The 7,379-nt window shown below is 42.0% G+C and overlaps 1 non-coding gene across 3 annotated transcripts; it reads right to left on the bottom strand.

Moving 5' to 3' along the window:
* Window positions 1-2,384: 2,384 nt before the first annotated feature.
* LOC125538374 (uncharacterized) lies at window positions 2,385-6,402 on the bottom strand. Of its 3 annotated transcripts, none has more exons than XR_015616834.1 (4): window positions 5,801-6,402; window positions 5,593-5,682; window positions 3,470-5,017; window positions 2,385-2,630 (listed from the first exon to the last, which is right to left on the bottom strand). It is a non-coding gene; the product is annotated as an uncharacterized LOC125538374 (transcript). The 3 variants fall into 3 exon arrangements; XR_007296337.2 differs by having other exon boundaries at window positions 5,637-5,682; XR_007296336.2 differs by lacking the exon at window positions 5,593-5,682 and having other exon boundaries at window positions 5,801-6,400.
* Between the last annotated feature and the right edge of the window lie 977 nt (window positions 6,403-7,379).

Raw genomic sequence — 7,379 nt, 5'->3', positions numbered from 1 at the left:
CGTGATTTAGTAAATTTGAAACTGCTCTTAAACCGTAACGAATTAGAGAAAATAATAAAGATGAAAAAGATGTGCCTCGACTTATGGTTTAAACTCAAATTTAGATACGGTCAAATTTGATTTCGAACATGATTTTTTAAGAAGTTTGTCGAAATGGGGCGAATAATATACCGTTGGATAGCTATTGAAAATGCAAAACTTAGTCATGTTGAACGTTTTCTCTACTTCGCAACCATTTAAGGGTAATTTTGAATAAGGTGAAACCCATCGTGTTGTTTTTTCCTATCTAAAAAATAGAGTACTTGTACTGATCTATGTCTGTGTTTGTACTGACGTATTTTTCACATAGTAGTTTTGAATACAGTGATACCGGTTGTGCAATTTTTTCCGTTTTAGAAACATAGTACTCGAACTGATCTCAGTATGCGTTTGTGCTGAACGTGTGCTTTCATAGACTCGACTTTACTATGTTTTTTCGTTAGAGTTTTACTCGTAAATTTTAAACGCTTTACCATATTATCGTCCCCGAACTTGCATGGTTTATATCGTTGAACTGAAAGCTATTCTTTTCAAAAAGAAAATGTTTTGCATGTTTACTTTTAACTCAACATTTTTTTACAACGATGTTCTGAAATTCTCTAATTTTACTACTTGTATTTTTACCATTTGAATTGCATGGGGTTTCTTTTTTGCTTGAACTTTTACAATTTGAATTTTTGTCATTTCTTTTATTTCGAACGGACCACCGTTTTTAACTCGTACTGATCAATATTTTTAATTAAACCATTTTTCCTTTCATCCGACAGAATTTTTTTGAATGTGTCTGTACTGAGGTATATTTTACAGTAGTTTTGAATGGTTTCGAAAAAAGAGTACTTGAACGGATGCCCGTATGGTTCTGTACTGAGCGTGTTTTCACATACTAGACTTTATTTTTTCGTATCATTTTCCTCATAACTTTTCAACGGTTTACGATATCATCGTCCCTGAACTTGCATGATTTTATATCGTTGAACTGAATGACATTTGTTTTAAACAAAATATTGTGTGTTTATTTTTTTCAACTCTAACTTTTTTTTCAACATTGTTCTACACTTCTCCCATTCCACGACTTGAACTTTTACCATTTGAACTCCTGTGGAGTTTCTTTTTGTTTGACCTTTTTTCTAAAACTTATCTAAGACGTCGTGTTGAACTTACAACTTTTTAAATTGTGAACTTATTATGGTTTTACAATTCCAAAGCTAGCAAGTAGTAGGAGATTCACCCAACAAAGGGGCTAATTACATGAAGCGGACGCAGTAATACCACAGTCTAATCGATAGCTAGTAGCAATAGGAGTGATCACGAATACACATACACATGAACTGATAACAAACTTGCACACGACCTGACAAACCAGAAAATACATTAACCGACAAAAATAACACAATACACATGAACTGATAATCCCCACAGCTAATAGCGGAGCTTTGTTGCATCTAGGAAGGTGTTTGGTTCGGCGCTGTAAACGCAAACATAATCTGTATCAACTTACGCTGTTAACGTAAATGGAATGCGGTCAAATGAAAACGTGTTTGGTTGATCTCAGGGAATGGAATCACGATCTCAGAAAATGGAATTATGCCGCCGCATGTTGCCTTCGTTGCTCCGATGGTCTGGATGATCAGAACTTTCCATGGAGAGCAGCCATGGCGCCCACCTCAATCAAGAGCATCGTGAGGCGAGAAAAAAAAATCTGCCAACGCCGTGGCAGAAGGGCGACATTCCATCACCGTCGCCCTCGGCCACCACGCCGGCACCGTCGTTCCGGCTGCCTGAGAACACGCAGGAGCTTCCGGCTGCCCGAGAACACGCAGGAGCTAACGTGGCCGCGGCGGACCAGGGCGAGAAGCTGACTAGGAAGCGTGCAATGGTGCCGTGCACGGCTTCACCGGCGACAGCATGATGGCGGGGGGTTCCATATGGGCGTGCTCGCCAGGTTTGAGATTAGGGGAGGAAGGCAAGGTGATCCAGGAAGGGACGAGGGACCGGTAACGCCAATCGTTACCGGTGGGTCATGGCGGAATGGGCCTTGCACGGCACTGGTATTCGTTTCCAGGGTAATCGATTACGGGCCAAGTAAACCAAACATGTTTAACGGTATTAGATCCCGTTGTAATCAGATAACGGACAAAAAGACGCGAAACAAACACCTCCTAGGTTCACCCATTTACTGAAAGTAAAACTTCTCAGTTTCATTTAATTCGGGTTGATATTTAAATGTTCACCATTTTCGCCTACATCAGAATACTCAGAACACAACAATATTTTGCTAAATGTCCTGCAAATACAGAGTACAGAAAAAATTCTCTGTCCAATGACAACGTAAGAGTCATGACCAGTAATCACAAACAACAGTAGCTCAACCGCCCGTCATGTGTGTGCGGCAAGGGGAGGAGATACTCTGATGCTAGATGTGTAGAGACAACAAGCTCACGCATAGAAGACAATGGGCGACTCATGCAGGAGGCCTCGAACTGCTCGCCTGTTGCCACCGATGGCTATGGATCATGCGAAATCCCAAAAGATCACATTTATTTTCATGAAACTAATCTCTTGAACTTGCTCCATGATAATCTTCAAACGTCCTACAAGAACAGTCATTATTTTAAATTCCACATGAATACCTACAAGCAATGTTCACAAACATTTACGGAACATTCTTTTAAAGAGGTATGCAGCAATAATTAGAACAAAAAATAGGGTGAAACTATGGTATCTGCATTAAATATCATCTAGATTCTGGCAAAAACCATTTTGCTAGATGGGGTGAGGCCGCTCGGCGGTGCGAGATGGAGGGAGGCCTGGACCGTCAATATATATTCAAGAAAAAACAACCACAAGCACATGGGATAGCTAGGCATATAAACATGCTTGAACAGGAAGAAATTACACATAATTTAGTTACATAAACAATAAGTGCTGATATAGGCATATAATAACGAGAGCCTATACATGTTGTATCTACAAGAGCTTGTACATGATATAGCTGCAAGAGGAACTAACTAGAGCAACATTTTTCTCTTCTCACAATGATTTTTTTCTGTATATAGAAGGACTAGCAAGGGTCTCAGGAATCAACTACATTTTCAATCAACTCGATATTCATCAGTACTAGTATAACTGGACAAGAAGCTCAGAATTTTAGGCGCGCACGCACTAAACTTACAGAATTTTTACTTTTAAACTTTTTTAGGTAATATATCTAACCTTACAGGATTTTAAAACGTGAACTGACTATATTAAGGAATACAAGGGGAACGGCAAAAGTCTCATCCAGCTCCAACAAATTTCTGTAGCATGACACGTGCTATACATGTTTAGGTAAACGGAGTTGCCAGCTTCCTCCTTTTAGGTACTACTAGCTCCGAGCAAAATTCAGAAAACGAAAGGCGGATAGGTCTAGCTACTCTATTATGAAGCTCACCTTCACATGTGAGAGAGGGATGGAAATGAATCAGCAGCGGCAGTGAAGATACTGCTGCTCCTTCCTCATCCATACCCTGCTCCCACTAATGCTGACCCTTCTCACTTAGTCACGTTGCTTGTCCTGTACGTCACGACAAGAGAGCGCCGACGGCGGGTGGCACCTTTTTGCCTGTACTTCATAGACCATGGTAGCCATCTTATGTACTCTATCTACTTCATAACCCATGACGAGTATCTGCTTTTTTCCCTGAACTTTTCTGAACTAACAGCACACAACACAACGCTCTATCACTATATCCCTGTCTCCTTGTCTAAGATCAGTTTGGAACATAGTTCCTGAACTTACTAATTAGTATAACATGTTCTGACACCGACGCACAATGTATACGGAGTAGCTCTATTCTTTTTCGTGTGAATGTTTAAGAGGAACATGAACCTTGCATTGTAGAAGAGAAGTCTATGGGCGCGGGGCAATGACGGTGTCTATTCCCCTCTAACGCCGATATCTAGCAAGGAGCCTCGATAGATGTTCAGAATCAGTTTCCCCCTTGTATGCACAAGTAACATAAGATGTTCAGAATTTGAAGTCAGAAGCTCAATAAATTTGAACACTAGAACCGGTAGGTTCAACCCCAACAAAATGGATGAATTATTCAAATAAGTATCATGATAAGATCTTGATGATACAATAGAGTTTATATTGCTTCATTATCTTAGGCCCCCTATGTTTCAGAGAAAACCTTATGACGTGAAACAACATTATGCTTTCGCTTTTGTAGGAAAGTAGGATACTAATAAAGCCGAGACAAGTTACAGCAAGATATTCTTCTTGCTAAGCTGAAATAAGAATTTGAATTGAACCAAAAATAAGAAATTGCACTGAAGTAAATTAAGAAACTGAACTGAGCACGTCACCGAAATATTAGCTGACCAAAAATTAACCAAAAAAGATCTTCGTTGGATCTCTGCATAGCAGGAGCCTACGACGGGTGGCACGGGGATGTGGGGCGCAGACGGCAGCGACTGAGGGATCGGCATTAGCAAAACAAGACACTAGTTTGTGGCACCGGTAATAATAATAACAAGTTCAGGATGACATGGGTTTGTGTACATATAATAATATGAATGAGTGAGACAAGAAAGAGGGCAGTAAAAGGATTTCGTATTTTTCACTAACATCAAAAATACCAAACAACAAAAATTGGTTCTCATAAGCATTTCAACAAGTACCTAGACCATCAATTATTTTCATATAAGTAGCATGGAATCGAACGGAGCAACAGTAGGGCATGAGAAGAAAGAAGTAGCAGCAACACCTCAAGATCCTACCTTTTTTTGTACATGATGCATCTCCCCGGTAGTTCAGATAAAGGAGATCATTGAGTTCACTTACTGGAGATAATTCAGTTCAATTTATGTACATGCTCGCACGCCGCATCAGCCACCAGGCATGCACCAGCACACACGCCACAGCACACATGCAAGTTCTAGTAGGCAGCATGGATTATTTTGTTGAATCCATTGAACTGAAGGGAGCTCCTTCGACCTGTAAGATGAACGGAAAAAAGCAAATGAAATTTGTCAAGGTCGAAATGACCATAATCATGGAAAACGTGTAAAAATAACGACATGTTCATGCACAGTAACATTAGAAGTACACAAAAGAAACCTAAATAGAAGTTCTGTACTTTGAAATACTTCATTTGGTTCCCAAATACTTCATTTGTTTCGAAATATGAACTTCTATATTTATTTTCTTAGAACTTATTATGTTTTCCCTACAAATTACATGGGTGAGAGCTTGGTGCTCTAATTCAATTGCCTATATCTGAAACTCAACACGCGACCTGAACGTATGCATAACGGTATGAGTGCAGAATACTTGTAAGCATAAGAAAAATACATAGAGTGCACATATAATTTTCAAGATTTCCTTGATGTTCTACACATTAAAGTTGATGTACTGACAAGAATGCAAATTTTGAACTGAAAGTCAAGTAAAAGCTGAACTCTTATAAAATTCAAGGTCAAAAGAACCTCCACATCCATCAAACTTCATATCCTAGTTCAACTTCTGTAAAAATAGTACTTGTGGTATCCCTCATAAATTAACAAGAAAACCTGCAGAAAAATGTATATGTTCTCATTGGCATATCAACAAGCACCTTCAGAGCACAGAGTGTCATATGCCCTTATCTACAGAGAAGGCATCTGTCCATGGCAGAGAAAGCATTGTTCAGAGAAAGATCAATGACACAACACGCATACGTCCCTGATTCTTCTTAAATTTATCACCCTCTCGTCTAGCTCAAGTTGTACTACAACTCACTCGGATATTTGATGTAGTAGTGGCCCACGGCGGATGTCACAGTAGGACTGTAGCAGAACATCCAGGATCACGAAGGAGATAACATGGAGCGACGCTGGGCCGGGTGGCGGGGGTAACGAGGCGTAGTAAGGATCCGGTTGCCGGGGCAGCAGCGCGATGAGGGGTCGGGTGGCCAGGGAGGCAGCGCGATGGGGGCCGGGTGGCTGGGGTGGCGGCGCGATGGGGGCCGTGTGGCCGGGGCGGCAGCACGGTGGGTGACTGGGTGGCCGGGTCACCGGCACGGTGGGGGTCCGGGTGCCCGGGTTGGCGGCGCGATGGGGGAGGGAGGCGGCCGGCGCCGGGGAAGGAGGAGCGACGCGTAGTGGAGGGAGGCAGCGGGCGCTGAGGAAGGAGGAGGGTGGCGGCCGGCGGCAGGGAAGGAGAGGACGGCGGCGCGTGGTGGAGGGAGCCGGTCGGTGTCGGGGAAGGAGGACGGCGATGCGTGGTGGAGGGAGGCGGCCGGCATCGGGGAAGGATAGAGGCCGCCGGCGTGGGGGAAGGAAGCGGCGGCGGTGGCTTTTTCTCTTTTCCAACCACATCGTGGAATTGAAATTGTGTGACGCGCGTAGATATAGGGCCGGGGGTAACAGAATAGCCCAGCCAAGACCAAAACAACATTACAAAGATAAACCTTGATGATAAATCAATGTTGAAGACAAACCAAATATGAAGATAATGCAATTATGAGACCAAAATCTTTAAGAAAATGTAATGGTGGCGTTACCCACTATATAGGAAATATTAGATCCAGACAAGACGCACAATTATCGTGACGCTTCGAAGTCAAATTCCACATTAATGTATTCACACTCAGAGGGTAAGTCTTCATGAATTGAAGATATACATTACTTCATGTGTTGCGCACCTAAGTCATCAATATGCATAAGCGTTACAATGTGTGTCCATTCACAGGAAATTCAAGGCTTCTAAGATATTTAGCTCACACCGCAGCTTGCAAAACCTTTTCTCATCCAAGGGGTTTGTGAAGATATCTGCCAATTGTTCTTCAGTGTTGATGTGAATGATATCAATGTCTTCCTTCAACACATGATCTCTGAGAAAATGATGACAGATCTGAATGTGCTTTGTCTTCGAGTGCTGAACTGAATTGTGAGCAATCTTGATGACACTTTCATTGTCATAGTAGAGGGGCACATGCTTTATGTTGATGCCATAATTCTTGAGGGTTTGCTTCATCCTGAGAAATTGAGCACAGCAAGATCTAGTAACAATGTATTCAGATTCAGCAATGGATAGTGATACACAGTTCTGCTTCTTCGAAGACCAACAGATAAGAGATCGTCCAAGAAAATGACATGTGCCTGATGTGGACTTGCGGTCAACCTTGTCACCAACATAATCAGCATCTGAGAATCCAACTAGATCAAACTCTGAGCCCTTTGGATACCATAATCCGAGCGTTGGGGTGTGAGCCAAATATTGAAATATTCGCTTCACCGCGAGGTGATGCGATTCCTTTGGTGCCGCTTGAAATCGGGCACACATGCAAACGCTAAGAATTATATCTGGCCTAGATGCA

This window comes from Triticum urartu, chromosome 2A (assembly GCF_056163025.1).
Source record: "Triticum urartu cultivar PI428250 chromosome 2A, HENAU_Tu73, whole genome shotgun sequence".
In the NCBI taxonomy this organism is placed as follows: Eukaryota; Viridiplantae; Streptophyta; class Magnoliopsida; order Poales; family Poaceae; genus Triticum; species Triticum urartu.
The sequence above is the reverse complement of the archived record's forward strand: the minus strand, read 5'-3'. Positions and strand labels throughout refer to the sequence as shown.